We start from the raw sequence: 15677 nt of genomic DNA, 5'->3' as shown, positions 1-15677 counted from the left end.
TAAAGATCTCTTCTGAGATGGAGATGGGGCTGTGTGTGCTTGAGACTGAGCTGAGGGATTCCTGTGAGGTGGGGGGGGGGGGGGGGGGCAACTGATGGCAGTGTGAATCTTGGCTGCATTGGAATTGAGTCTGGTGGTTTCTTGCATCAACAACCTTTTCTGCTGTCTTCTGGAGGTAAGAGCCAATTGAGGTGGAATCTCACTGTGACTGTTGGTGCTGAAGTTCTCATCATAGCCTAGTCGGAGAGCTCTGGAGGAGACAGGAGAGGTGTCTTCTTCCAAAAGTTTGGCAGCTTACTGATTTGCTTCCTCACAGTTTATATGGTACACAGGGCAGGCAGGAGACCATCTGATGCCTCAAGGCTTTTATGCACGACCAGGTGAAAGCCTTGTCCAGTGTCCGGAGACAACTTCACACAGCCACAGCTCCCGCCGCGTGACGTGTGCCCAGATATCTCGGGACAGTTGCTGGAATGGGGAGGGAAAATGGTGGTGGAAGTTTCCTGCTCTCTAGTAAATCCTTGTTATCGTCACATTGCTTGTTTTGCTTTTTCCCCTACTGTACATTTCCTGGTACCACCACCATCATACACTTTTTCTGGGACTTACAAAGTACTTTCCTTCTGTTTGTCCATGCCTGTGAGACTTCAGCTGCTCTGCCCTGTTGCACGGCTTATTTTGCTTCTCTCTGATCGTGCCTCTTAACTTATCTCTGAGGGCTTGATGCGCTTCCGTATTTTTTCCTCTTTGTCTTTCTCTGCATCTGTGGGGTTTTTTTATTTTTATTATTTTACACTCCTGTGCAGTGGACACCTTTCTTCCCTTCCCTCTGAATGAGCTGGGGCACTTCCTTGTCCCTGTCTGTGCCATTCCCCGCTCTCCTTGGGTAAACGGAGTCTCTGTGGCCTCCCAAGTCCTCACGTTCCTTTGGTGGCTCTTGGGGCCTTAAGTTTCACCGAAAGCCTTTCTCTTGCTGGCAGCGTGTGGTTTCAGATGCATCTTTCCCTTTCTTGTCACTCCTCTGTCCCATCAGAAAGAAGGGTCACATAGATGTTTGGACAAGGTTCTGGAGCAAGTGTTTTCTCATGGTTATTCCTCAGAGCGCCCTCAGTCACGAGGCATTCCCATCACCCTCTTCTTCAGAGCTGGCCTGGTCTCAGACATTGATTGCAACTTTCTTTGCTCCTTAGTTTGGTGCAAAACACCGCTGGGTACAAAAGAGAGGATGCTGCTCCTGGCAAGAGCTGTTGGTATCAAAACTCCCTTGCATGATGATAGATGCTGTGAAGGGTCTGTGTACGCCCTGTGTCCTGCCTCAACCCGTGTACACGGTGGTAGAAGTCCTGCCTTTTGCTGCTCTTGAGCTTTTGACTGTTAGTGGCCTCTCAGTGGAGTCTTTCTTCTGAGTCCCACTCTTTGTTTTACAACGGGTCTGCACTTGCACACTCCTGTCCTGGCTTGTGGGGTAGCTGCTGATCCTCTCTCATTGCAGCTGTGAGCAGGTGCTGGAGCCTTTTACTGGAAGAGCAGAAATGGATGGAGTGGAGCGATTCAAGACCGTCTTGGGTGGCCTGGAGAGTGGAAAAAAAATTGATTTGGCAATAAAAACTGGCAATCTAACTTGGTTTTTTAGCTGCATGCAGTTTGACTGTCTGCAGGGGTAAATTCACCCCCACGCACATTTAAGCAGTCATGCTTACAAGAAAAGCCAAGAAAGAAATCACCTTTATCAGGGGGAAGCATTCCTGCCTTTTTGTGAAATTTTATCCTTCAGACAGGTAAAAAAAAGGCCCCTTCCTTATACATTGTAAGGTCTTTATTGCACTTGATTTTAACCACACACATTTATTTCAACTCAGACTAACGTCTTCATTTGCCAAATTATAAAGACTGGGGATTTCGGTGCCACAAAAATCTTACTTAGCATCTGTATGGAAGCTCAGGCTGAACTAGCAAGTTACTCTCAAAACTCAGGGAAGGTTGTTTGCTTTTAGTTTGCATAGTAGATACCTGTATAAAAAGTCTTCTATGGGTAGGTATTTCCCGCAGCAAAAAATAGAAATTAAAAAGGAAAAACAACAACAACAACAACAAAAAATCTAAAAAATACCCAGAACATTTGATGAACTTTATTCTTTGACTAATAGCTGTTGCTATAACTAAGATCGGGAGACGTTGTTTCCAAAACTTTCAGACATTTTTCAGTACAGTTAGCTAAGTTTCATTAATCTGAGATTTGTTTATTTGTTTTGCAGCAGGTTTTATACTAATGTGTGTCTTTAAGAAAATTTCCAGGTTTTCTGTTTGGAAGGAATTGGGATTTGTACAGTCACATAGGAAGGAACTGCAATGAAATTACTTCAGAAAGAATTGGTAAGTGGTTGTCATCCTCAGGCCTGGAGGTACTGAAAAACCAGCACATCCTCTGCAATGTTAATCAGCTATCAATAATAAGCATAAAACTCATTTGTACAGAGGTGATTAAACCTGGCTGCGTACAGAAGCGGGCTGCGTTCCCAACAGCGGCCCCGCCACTGACTTCAGTCCTCCACCAAACTCCTTTTTTCTTCTCCACCGCAATAAAACCAGCCTTTCCTGTACTGCTGTAACCTTAGTTCCCCCTTACGGCACATCCATTTCTCCCACCCAGAGAATAACCCGTTTCCCTCCATACGCCGTGGTCTCCCTACTGCAATAGGTGCTGGGGCCCAGAAGGTACCATAAAGGGGCAGTTCCCAATTCCCCAAACAATAAATGCAAATAACTGCTGGACAGCAATACACCACGGAAGGTGGTATGAAAGTTATTTTACTGCAGCCGCTACAGTACGTCACCGTACGATGCTGAGCTAGAACACTGCAAGGGAATGGGAAATGGCTTGGAGAAAAACTCTTGTGATTGCCCCTAGAGCTTCAGCAAGAAATGCAAAGATGAAAGCTGAGTTTTAAAAAGCACCTGCCATTTTTGACATAATTATCAGTCTGATGCAAAACACAATTTTTCACTGCCAACTGGAAACTCTTCAAGTGATTCTGGATTCCAAGTAAGATGTACCTTCCGTCAAGATATACTGAGGATTTGATGAGTTTACTGTATAGCCACAATTCTTCAGATTATGATGGTTTATATTGCTTTGTGTATGTGAAAGTCAATGAACTTTTTTGTCCCTTGCATGAAGTAGTCAAAACCTTTCTCCTTGTAAAAAAAATAAAATAAAATAAAAAAGGTTGTTGAAGTGATCAGAAAAGACTCTACTCAGTTTTAAATATAGAATATACAATGGCCTAAACTCTGCAATAAAAAAATACTGTAACTCTTGATTTCCGTGACAGTCGAGCCAAACCGTTCACTTCACCTTACCATCAAAAGTCAGCAGTTTCCACAGTTTCAAAACTATGTGTTGCAGGACGCACGCAGTGCTCTTCAGGGAGGACTCGCTCCCTGACTGATCGAGCAAGGCTTTTAACCAGCAGGATTACAATTCCACCTCTTAAAAGTTCAGTTTTCTTCCCCTGAATCCAAACTCATCTAACTAAAGAGGTCCTTCTTGCTAACAACAGCTTGAGGGCTTCTGAGGGTGCTTCCTGCTCCTCAATGTCTTTTTTTACCCCCCTCGACCACACTGTTCTGAGCAGAAGTTTTTTATTTTTCTTTTTCAGCCTTTTGTCTACCCATCTCCTTGAGTCTCTGCTCAACAGGGCAGCTGAGCCCACAGACTTTGTCAGATCCCTGCTGACACAACTCCTAAGGATACTGAGGATAATTAGTACAAAAATAAATGCTTTTCATGTAAAAAGATACTTCAGTGGTGCATTAATAAGCGATGTCTCACAATGCAGCTACGTGTTTAAAGTGTTGAATCTTGAATTGGTACAAAGAAAGCCTCTGAGGTGTCATGGAGTATATTAGTGTTCATGTGGACTGATAATTACCCCATGGAACCTGATAATGAATCTGTTTGTTGCAAAACTAGTCCAGCAACTGATTAAATAAACCTAATCTACATTTTACTGCTAATTGGCTTTTCTTCTTTGCATGATGATGGAAAAAATTCAGTATAGAAATGGACAAAACCTTCACAAAGTGAGCATGCCAGGAACAGACCGAAGGGGAAAGAGGGAGGAGAAATTTTCTTTCCAATGTTATGAGACATTCACGAGGATGTCTTTTTTTAACTCCATTTGATGACTTGCACATCCTGATAATAAATGCTAATTTATTGAAGGCTTCCTGAGACAATGGGGAAAAAAAAAATACTTACCAGATTTGATCAGACACAGAAACACTAAAGTAAATATAAAACTATGTAACAACAGCAAAAGAAGAACCCAAACAACAAACACCACAGGTTTTCTTGGAAACCGGAATTTATCTAACAACAGTAAATTCATTCCCAGAGAGAAAGTAAGATGGCGACAACTAGGGAATGCACACAGAAGCATACGGAGCAATTAGCAGACACAGGAGTTCATACATGCATCCTTTCATCTAGCAAAGACATGGGACATGGTTTTTCCTGTTGTTATAAGGCAATATATTTGGTTTGTGACACTTGAATTTTTGAAAGGTTTATGCTAGCTCATTGGAAGACAATACTGAAGCTGTGCTTTGCATTCCCCTAACGGAAATGAAGTGAAAGGATTTGCACATGTATTATGAGACAGAACTTTGAACAATGACTTTGAACGCTGTCTTATCGTGGGCTTTGGTGACTTTTTTGCAAGATAATAATTTTTGCAATGATTATTAGAGGACTCAAAACTCAGTAGATTTATTTCTTTTCCCTCCTGGTCTGGGAACTTGTAAAGCAGTTTACTCCATCACTGTCATGGGCACTGAATCGGACTCAACAGGTAGCACTTCACAAGCAAATTTCTGCCCAGGGAAGCAATACCTAATCTAAGGTGCAGATCACAGGCTGTTAACTTAGCTCTGTGTCCGCGCTTCAGCAGCGGTGAGGCAGTTTAGCCCACACTTACCACTCACCTACCGCAGGATTAAGCATTCAGAATAGCTCACGTGCTGCAAAAACATCCAAAGTTTGTTTACTCTGAACTACGAGTTTCTGCCTCCTCTACAAAGTTGCAGAAGCACCTCACAAGCATTTGATACCAGAGGCACTGATGTTTATATGACCTTAGCTGTGATCCTAGACCTAGTAAGGCCATGATAGCAATCAATTACAGTAGCTCATTGGTGGCACTGCAAAAGTGACACTCACAAAACCAGGCAACCACCAATGAAGATCGTCGCACCTTGTGGCAAAGCTCGGTCGGTTACAGGCAGCACCCAGCTGACCGAGAAGGGACTCTCACAACATTTCACCCTATATGCACACCCAGAGAGGACCATGAGATGACCTTTGGCTCTGCTTGGAAGACCTGCAGCTTCGGGGGAATTTACACTGTCTGTGCAAATGGCAGAACTGCAAACCAGGTTTTTACAAGTGTATAAACTGTAATTATACAGCACTGTGCCCAGCCTGGAGCAGATTTAATAATATTATTAATACTGCCATGAGTCAGACCAACTCTCAGAGGGCATAGTGTAAACCTTGATATTGTTCTTCAGGAAAATAAATTGCTTCTCTGGTAACAAAGAGATCCATTAATTTTGCCGGCCTTTTCCATCTCTGCACACCAAAGACCATAAACAAAGCTCACACTGTACGGATTCTTCATTGCCAATCTATCCAACTGCTTTAGAGCGTCGAAGGGAAAGAAGCTTGGAAAGGAAATATGATTCTGACCTCAGTAAATTCATGGATAGATGCCAGCTAAAGGTAAGTAATTGCGCAAGACTGAACAAAAATATTATTCTTACCAGTTACATGAAATGCTTTACTTTAGGGGTCAGCTGAGTAGACGTCTTGCCCTGTAAAGCAGGACTTCTTTTTCAAGCTACTGCTTCTGAATAATTCATACTTCAACTTTGTTCTAGAGTCATTAATATTCCTTCTCATGTTCATTGAAAAATTAAAAAGCAAATTAAAAAAAAAAAAGATGGTATTGGACTAAAAATAGTCCTTTGGCCTATGTACTGGCTACCATCAAAAAACCCTCAGCAATCAGCATTCTGTTCCTTTTGCTACACACACTGGAGGTTCAACACCTACAGTGCAGTAAATTTTGATCTTTAAAAAAACCAAAACAACTGGTGCGAGTCACTTCAGACAAATCATTCTGAGGAGCGTATTGGCTACTATCAGCTTGTATATAACCTGACATCATAGTTAAAGTCTTACAGCATCACGGACTCAGATGGGTCTCGTCTATGTGGTGCAATGCAGCCGTTTCACATCACGCAGAAGGCTCCAACCTATCTCTGAACGAGGTCCTCTGCCCAGGCTGCTTTGTCAGATCAGAGCATCACAGGAGTCCACTGCCAGCCCCTGGCTAGTCCAGATGCTCAGGCTTCTCTGCACTTTATCACACTGCTTTTTGCAGCACAAATGTACTACATTTATTTACTAGCTGAATCTTTTTAGGTACCATCCATATCTTCTAAAGGAATTATCATTTACAAGTCAGGTAAAGATTTGAGGTACCAAGGTAAAACTTTGAGTTCAAACATCCTTCTTCCACTTCAGTTTATCAAAATTGCTACAGCACTCCAAATAGATAAACAGCAAAGAGCCGGTAGTTTATCAACAGAACCGGTTTCTCATTTCATAGATCAGATTTCTCAAAGTGCAGTTTGACACAAAAAAGCCAAAAAGCAAACACAAAAAGCCGACACCTGAACAGATTGTAGCTTATGAAGTTAAACGAATACATTTGGCAACTCAGCACCTAAATCACTAGTCAGATTTTTCCTAGCCTAGACACGCTCCTTGGCAGACACTGCTTTGTCTCCCAGCACAGCGTATGTGCCTGACGAAGGGCAGGAATGGATACAGAGCTGGATTCCTTTCATCTGTGAGAGCTGTATCAGGAAAATTCTATGATCTGCATTATACCTTAAGATAACCAGACAAAAACCAAGGTAACGACCAAACAGCGGTTATTAATAATTTCTGCCTCACTGCCTCTGTACTGGGCACTCCATCAGATCTGTGCAGATACAATGGGGTCATACTCTTGTCACCCTGCATAGTTTGGGTGCCCTAGTAACCCTGATGAGGCCGCATACTCAGCTGGACAGTAACTTGTGGTTGCCCAGTTTCCTTAAAATGACACTAAGCCCAAGCCAAATTAATGCAAAATTTAAAGAAAAGCATTTATTCACAAAGTCAAAAACAAACAACACAGTTACAAAGGGTTATCAAATGCCAACATGTAGAAGTGCAAAAAAAGAAGAGTAAGTCAATATAACAAGGTTAAATATGGAACATCTCTCCCCTTCCCTTTCACAGCTGATTTGCTGCTGTTACAAGCTGAATATCAAGGCTCCAGTCTTGCTACACCTTACAAATCAGGCTGCAGCTGTTAGGAAGTGATTCTCCAGTAGAGAGAAATCACCTCTGTTGGAGGTGCACGTGCCCTGCAAGACCCAGTCTTCTCCCAGAAGTTTCCCAAAGGGTCCAGACAGACTTATACCACCTCCCTGAAGCTTGTTCCAGCCCTCCCTTATCCAGAAGGCACACTAATCACACACCTTGATTACAATAAGCCCTGTCTTACCTCCTTGAGATTGCACTGGTTATTAAACCAGAGCCTGTACTGTTAACCTGTGCAAAAGCAATTGATCAACTGCTGTATATTAGACACAATTTCGGCTGGTCCTAAAATGAATAAAACAACTGTGGGAGATTCTGAAACTCGCTAAGAGTATCATCTGAATCAACCAAGCACAGTGGCAGCAGTGCTTGGTGACCCTGCTCAAGCATATTTGCAGCGGGACCCTGAGGCCAGACAAAGCAGGAAACCGTAACGTGCAGGTTGGCAAAAGACTACGAGGCACAGGACGGCAAGGATGAGTAAGGCAGAGAGGATGAGTAAGGCAGAGAGGATGAGTAAGGCAGAGGATAGCAAGAACCTCCACACTTAGAGCCTAAACCTCCCCCGTCTCCTGGTCGGAGGAAGCAGAACAGAGAGCGTGTCCTGCAATGAACAAGGGAAGTCATGATCTTAATGTCAATACTCAATGTTCTCTTAATGTCAATGTCAATCCGGAGGGGTAATACCTAGTGATTCAATTGGTTCTCCCTTTTCTTATTCTGAAATACATGAATCAAAGGTCATATATCAATATCAGTCAGGAAATTAATTCTTCTGCTTCACCCACCACAGAGACACACATCTCCATTATACCAAGCAGCAGTTCTCCTGTAAGGAAGGGGAGTTGGCACCATCTTTCATCAAGAAATTATAAAGCTCTCAGCTGCCCCTTTTTGTGATTCACTCTGCATGTTCCAGTGTGAAATGAGCCTCACGCTGACCTTTATCCCTACCCTAACTGACGCATTAACCGATCTACTTAGTGCAAGCATTTACATGAGAAAAAACATTGCTCTTTAGTGCCTCTTGATTGAAACCAGACCGTAGCAACACACAATCTTTTCAGGGACTAGTGACTAATGCTTCCTCTTCCAAAAATCTTTCTCCTAAGGTCTGTAACAAGCCTGAATGGAATAATGTGTCAAGTCCCTTCTCAAAGGTGCTTCTTCAGGGTATTTCGAGAGCAAAACACGGACACATCAGGAAAAGCAATTCCACAATTTACCAAATTTCAGAGAGACTCAGCCCTTGTAGGAAACAAGCAGTTTGCCACTGTATCAAAGCTAGAACTGCACCATCTAGTCCTACATACCTCTTACCACGGTTTTCTTTTGTTTAGCACATAAAATGTGGCATAAAGCGTACATGACCTTTCTAGTTACAGTTCTCAACTGTGTCCACAGAAAAAGACGACAGTCGCTTGCAAAATAAACGTATAAAAATAAAATGTATTTTATAACTATATATATGCATTTTACAATATATACAATATAATAATGGATTTTATATACATTTTTATATCTATTAAAAATATATATATAATAAAAATAACATAAAAAATAAACATATAAAACTCGCAAAAAATCAAGAGGACTTACAGGATCAGTCAGTTCTGGCAAGCTCGCTTGGTAGGTGAGAGGTCTACAGTCACAAGTATTATTCACCAAGACACAGGGAAGAAACATTGGTCCCACATCGTCCCCATCGAGCACATCTACTGTCAGGCTGGTTGTACTTGTCCTTCGCTCATTAAGATTCTGTCCTCAGTCCTGTGGAGCAAACGAGTTACATCTGGTGAGACTTTCTGAACTCAGAATCTACAAAAAAGTCTGAAGTTAAAGCGAAGGGCAAAACATATAAGCACCATAATTATCCAGGTTCTAGGAAATAGCTAATTACAGAAACTTCCGCCTCCGAGCTACAGCCTTTAATTTCATAAAGGCTCAGAAATACAATTAAGAGGTAAAAATTTACCTCTTGAATTAAGAAATAGTGTGAGACATCTATTACTCAGAAATAATACAGTTTTGAGAAATTAATTCTCAGGAAATGTGTGAGATGAAGATACATGTCTTGTTAAATATATATAAAAATGGAGCGTATTTGTATGACATAGAGAGTCCCTCGTGCCTTACTTAAAATCTGAAATGTACTCTTATGCTGCCTTGTGTAGCTCTACCGGATCCTATCTGTAAGTAAAAGGACTTTCACTTACAGAAACAGAAAGCATAAGCAGTAACAGCTACTTTTCTAATTGGCAGTGGGAAGGCCATGGACTGTAATGCTCAATCCACCTCTGCATGCCACATTTTAGGAAAGATTTAGCACCTCCTTCCCCGCCACCCCCCCCCCCCAAAAAAAATAACCAGCCAGAGGACAGCAATGAGATTGATCTAAGATCTCCAAACTGTACTCCATGTGGAAAGCTGATTTGTCTAGAGAATGAGTTATACTGCTCATGGTTTAAAGGTTGAAGAACGCTTCTGTCCACAATAAAGCAGCTACAATGCTGCATCCCAAAAAAGTCTCCATGCTGCGTGACAGGTTCTTTTCAATCTATCATGGTTTCACTTTGTTTGTTTGTTTGTTTGTTTTGGGTTTTTTTAACTCTTTGGGTACACAAGACACCATTGACTACTGCAACTTCTTTATTGTCTCTTTTTTCTCTTTCCAGATGGTACAGAATAAAACTATACTTTCCTGAATTGTGGGAACCACCCGGATTATTTTTACACGCTGAACAATGTACACGCTAGCAACAGTTCACCGTTCCTTTCTTTCTTCTTTTGTTATCATAGCAAAAAACCAGCATGACTCTCCAATACTTTTTTTTTAAATAGTCAAAAATATTTCCATTTTCATGAAGCAACTGTTGTGATAGCTTTTCTTTACAAAAAGAAAATCTTGCGGAGGGAGTATGGGCCATTAGCTAAGTCTTGCCCTCCTATCCGAGGATAACACTGACAGAAAAAAGCAATTTTTTTTAAGTATTTATGCTGTTTAATATCGTCATCTGCGTAAGACGAATAGGTCATTGCTCTGAATCAGACTGGGTACTTATATTTTTTTTCCTATTTTGGAGTCCACTCAGTTCTTGGAACCCCTTTACCTTTACAGTTACTAAATACGTGAATTTCTGAATTCAGTTTTCTTCACGGTCAATGATGAAAAACAGTAACAGCTACAAGGAGCAGCCTTCATCATCAACCAATCTTTTCTACATTCCCCCAATATGTGCTCTTGAGTAATACTGGGTCAAAGCACAGATACAGAGTTATTGATTTCATAAGAAAACACATGGCCTTGCAAGACATTTCCATCATGCAAGCTGCCCTATGATAAAAAAACACGATACAGAGGCTATCAGCACAGCTCTAGTCCCAAACCCAGTACCACAAAGGTGACAATTTACTGTCTAAGGACATATATTCAAAGGAACGAACAAATTAAGATGAGATTGCTTTGTTGTACTGCCACCATGGATCCCAAGCTGTGCCTTCACCAGTTACTCCCCCAGCGTGACAGGCTTCCCTCCTCACGCGAGGTGTTCGCACTGCTGCATGCCATGCCCGTCTCTTGAAAACCACGACCTGCTCAACTACCCCAGTTACTTTTCTAGGAGTGCTGTGTCTCATGAAACTCACAGCTCTGACATCAAAGGAAAAGAGCAGAATAAATGCAGAATAAATTATTGGTAAAACAACAAGGCAAATCAGTTCTGAGCCTTCACGTATTCCTTTTCAAGAGATCAGCAAGTTATGTTACCCGGGTAAAACGACTTGTTCCAACAGCTGTAACTGTGTGGGCCAGGAGCATCTTTAAATATATCTGAGTGCGAGAAGCACCGAGACATCCTCGGAGCCTGTCTTCTATTGGGGGAATGCTGAACATGCCACAAAATATGTAGGGAAGTGGATTGTAAAATGTATTTACAATTCTGTATCAGAAGGATGACAGTAATATAAATGCGTGAATTCAGGAGCAAGCTATCTAAAGTTGCTTCAGAGCATTCTCATTTTCCCACAAACAAAGTAGTGTCACAACAGAGGTAAACAACAGAGGAGAAGTTTTCGTTTCAGCTATTGTCGGAAGGACAAAAAGGGAAAAAAGCTTTCACAGCCTTCAAGGGCACCAAAAAACTTCCCTGATGACAGATACATAAGATACAGTTTAAACATCACTCTTCTCCGTATGCATTATCCACTGCCAGCCACTCTATCAAAACCTCCACATACGCTTGCAAGACAACTTGAAAGAAAAATCATACCTTCATAGAAAAATGCATTTCAAACCTGAAGGATACAACCAAATTATAGCCATTAAACTCGTTTGAGATCAAATTAGCATCGCTAGATTTGTTAGAAAATGAACACTTAGTGACACCAGAAGGCACTTTTCTGCATGGGCTGTACTATGAATTTGCAACTTGCTCCTTGTGCCAAAAAGGTTGTCTTGTTACACACACTGAGCAAGCTTTTTTAACCAGTAATAATATGTCTAAGCTTTCAGCAACCCAGATAAATCTTAAATAAGATCTTCAGGAGAAGAGTATTATCAGACCTGGTAGTTCAGCGAGACTTTTCCTTTCCTTTGAAAAATCTCAATCTCCAAACTAAACCCCCCCCAAATCAGTGGCACAAATGGTCGTTAAGAGAGCTATACTTACATTTGCTTGAACAATGACAAAATAATGTGTCTTTTCTTCGTAATTTAGTCTTTCCCGTAGAATACTGCTCCAGACAAAGTGAGAGGAATATCAAAGGTGCTGCTGGAAGTCTGAAAAAGTTAAAACAGTACGATAAAATTGAACATGCTTCGAAGTTAAAACATGTTTCAGATAGGACACAACGAGATGATCGATTGGATGGCACACCAAAATTGCATATGCTTTCCACATTAGAGATTTTAAAGTCTTCTATGTTTTCTCCCCGCCCAATTTACTCTTTAAGAACCCCACAATAAATAATCTGTACGTAACAGAATTCTGATTCTTTGCATATACATTATTACTTCCAACCACAAACTGAAGTCTAACTATCCTGCTTCTTGCAGATTTGCCATGCTGAATTAGCAGCTGTGTGTTCAGAAAAGCTTTCTCTATTTGTCAGCTGAGAGTTCAGGTCTTCCGTTTCTACGGTTTGGCGTGCCTTCATCTATTTTTTCCCACTATTGTAGAAAGTATCAAGTATTAGAGATTAAGAAATCCACGTCACTGTACTTACCTTCTCTTTATTCTGGCTTTCAAGAGGGCAAGGAAGTAGTAAACATGCGGAGAACATTAAAGCTACACACATAGGTGCCAGTTCACAGTGGCAGTTATGCACTTGTTCATAAGGTAGTAAATTCAGATTTCACAGTGCCCCGCCAGCGAGTAGGCTGGGGGTGCACAAGAAGCTGGGGGGGTACACACGGTTGGGACAGCTGACCCCAACTGACCAAAGGGATTTTCCATACCATAGGATGTCGTGCTCAGCAATAAAACTGGGGGGGAGGGTGGCAGGGGGGCCACTGCTCTGGGTCCGGCTGAGCATCGGTCAGTTGGTGGGGAGCAATTCTTTTCATTTGCATCACTTGTTTTTCTTGGGTTTTATTTTCCTCTCTCTGTTGTTTGGGGGTTTTTTTCCTTAGTTTTTTTTTTTTTTAATTTCTTTTTATTTATTAAACTTTTTATCTCAACTCACAAGTTTCTTTCTCACTTTTACCCTTCTGATTCTCAACCCCATCGCACCAGATTTTGTTATTACCATCCTGCTAATGACACAATAGATCCTGCCAAACCTACAACCTGCAAAATGTGAAGACCAACTTAGGCAAGACACGTTCCAGAAATTACAGTCAGCACAGGGAACCAGATGTATCTATCTTGTTCTGTCCTTGCCAGAACTGCTGGGTGACCTGTCATCAGCCCCAGTGACTAACAGCAAGCAACAATCTCTAATCTGCCTTAGCTGAGATGCAGCTCCTAGGAAAACAGCTCTTTCAGAAAGTCACGCCTTGTGATTTTGGGAAAGTGTTTCAAGGAAATGTTTTTAACACTCTAGAATGGTAAGACTAAGCATGGGAATCTCACTCCAAGTTCTAGCTCTGTCACAAATTACCTTTTTCTTTTTTTCTTTTCACCAGAAGCATGGCACTTCTTTCTGAATGCAAGATGAGTTACATGGGCTACACAGACAGCCCAATGAAAACTGAGAAATGAGTCATTCCCATCCCCCTTCCTTGGCACTCCAACACTCCTTTCACACTCCCTTCCCTGCCCGCAGGCAGGCCTTACGCAGTCTGCGCAACACGTACAAGAGGATGACTCCACCAGATATTGCCCAAATCATCTCCTATTTGAGTTTGATCAGCTCAGCTGCTGCCACAGCCTTTTCTGGCCTTACTGCAGTCTTGCCCCATTCTGGCCCTCTCAGAAAGCTCCTACAGGGAGTATCTCACTCGCTGCCTTAATCACAACTGACAGACTCCTTAAAACCCTCAAGGTGTTTCCGTCACTTCGCACATACAGTTAATACGGCCTCTCCTGGCTCCAGTAAAACCATCCACCCCCTGTACCCCCATTTCCCAAAAGCCGGCAGCACAGCGTCGGTGGGGGGAAAGGCACATATCAGAACCTGGGGCTGAGAGAGAGGCACCAACATCTGCCAAAGGGAGCTGCCTCCAACCAGGGCCGCTCCCCACCGAGTTCTCTTACAACAAAGCCCCGGTGCATGGTCTCACCAGGAGCGAGAAACAGCTTCCACGTCTGGAAAGCCCCCTTTATGAAAGGCTGTCAACAGCGATGGGGTTGTCCATGAGCATGAGACCCGCTTCAAGGCCTGGGGACAGCAAAGGCACCCGGTCTGTCCCCACCAGAGCACGCCTGCTCCACAGCTTGGAGCCGCCCCTCGGCGAGGAGGCAACTCTGCCCTCCCCTGGCCTGCCGACAGGCAACACTCACCTCCAGCTGTCCGGGCTCCAGCTGGGGACCCCCGGGGCAGCAGCAGGAACCGCTCTGACCCTGGCTGTGGGGCTGAGCACTCGGGCCCAGGGCTGGCGAGGGCCCCGCCCTCCCCTCCTCCTCCTCAGCCTGCTCAGCCTCTGCCCCCTCCGGCCCCGCCTCAGGCTGCCTGGGGCTGACAGGCTGCCGCCAGCTCCGCTGATTGGCTCAGCCACGGCCAATGGCGTGGCTGTTGTTGGGTGGGCACAGGCAGCCCGGGCTCCTCGCCGAGCTGCCCCGTGCCTGCTGCCCCGCTGTGCTGCAGCGCAGTGCTCAGCCGGCCGGGACGCCGGGCCTGGGGGAGAGGGCCTTCGAGCAGGGCCCTTCGAGCAGGGCCCTTCGAGCAGGGCCCTTGCACCGGGGGCTGTTCGCTCCGCAGCACGAGGCGCGTGCACAGCTCTGCCCTCCCTGTCCCTGAGTGCTCTCAGGGCTCTGGGCCTGCTCGGGGAGGGGAGAGGGAGCGGGGCAGGAGGGGCGCTCCCTTGGATCTGCTCTGGCGTGGTCAGTCTCTCCAGAAAAGCAGGTGTGCCTGTGCTGCCAGCCACAGCCCTGGGCAGGAGGAGCTGCGTGATGGGAGCCTCTCGCATCGGCCAGGCCGGCACCTGGCAGGAGGCAGGGCTCTGCGCTGAGCCCAGGGCCTTCCTCAGGCCTCGCCTTCCTCTGGGCAATGAGGAGGAGAGACACCCCGTCCTGGCGCGGCCCAGGACATCCTCCTGTGGCCGGAAGGAAGGACAGAGCCCCCGTCGCTCTCCCCGCGGGGACTGGCCGCTGTCCTTCGCTTCTGTTCCCGAAGCTCCCCCGTGCTGGCAGGCCCCACAGAACTTCAGGGCCAAGCAAATGCCGGAGCGCTGGGGGCTCCTGGGGCTCAGGGCAGGTTTGGGCATCTCCGAAGCCAAGGTGCGGCTGCCCCTTTGCTTCTGCAGATGCAGTTACTTGCTGCCCCCTTAGTGGTCAAAACTGCTTCTCTTCATGGCACACGGACTGGACAGAAGCCACTTCCCTGTTAGTCTGAGAGGACTTCAGGGAAACGAGGAAGTCAAAGCATGCACGCATGTATGAGGACAATGAAAAGGAGCTGTGTCAAGGTTTTTCTGCTGTTCCAGATCTGAACTCAGACATTTGTGTGCATCCCAGCACCAAGTCAGGTTTTCTTCCTCCAAGCTGCACAGCTTTTTGCCAGCGAAAGTGAGTTGGGCTGAGATGGTCTTTGGGATAACTCGGCTCCTTTCTTTTTTAATTGGGTGCCTACACTTCCCTTT

At 44.3% G+C, this 15677-nt stretch overlaps 1 long non-coding RNA gene across 1 annotated transcript; it reads right to left on the bottom strand.

Moving 5' to 3' along the window:
- Positions 1 to 585: 585 nt before the first annotated feature.
- Positions 586 to 14465, bottom strand: LOC132321561 (uncharacterized). Its single transcript, XR_009484788.1, has 4 exons — positions 14380 to 14465; positions 12106 to 12215; positions 9038 to 9208; positions 586 to 1571 (listed from the first exon to the last, which is right to left on the bottom strand). It is a non-coding gene; the product is annotated as an uncharacterized LOC132321561 (long non-coding RNA).
- Positions 14466 to 15677: the final 1212 nt, after the last annotated feature.

Source organism: Gavia stellata, unplaced genomic scaffold (genome assembly GCF_030936135.1).
Source record: "Gavia stellata isolate bGavSte3 unplaced genomic scaffold, bGavSte3.hap2 HAP2_SCAFFOLD_91, whole genome shotgun sequence".
Classification (NCBI taxonomy): Eukaryota; Metazoa; Chordata; class Aves; order Gaviiformes; family Gaviidae; genus Gavia; species Gavia stellata.
Note: the sequence above shows the minus strand (reverse complement) of the source record. Positions and strands in the feature narration are given on the sequence as shown.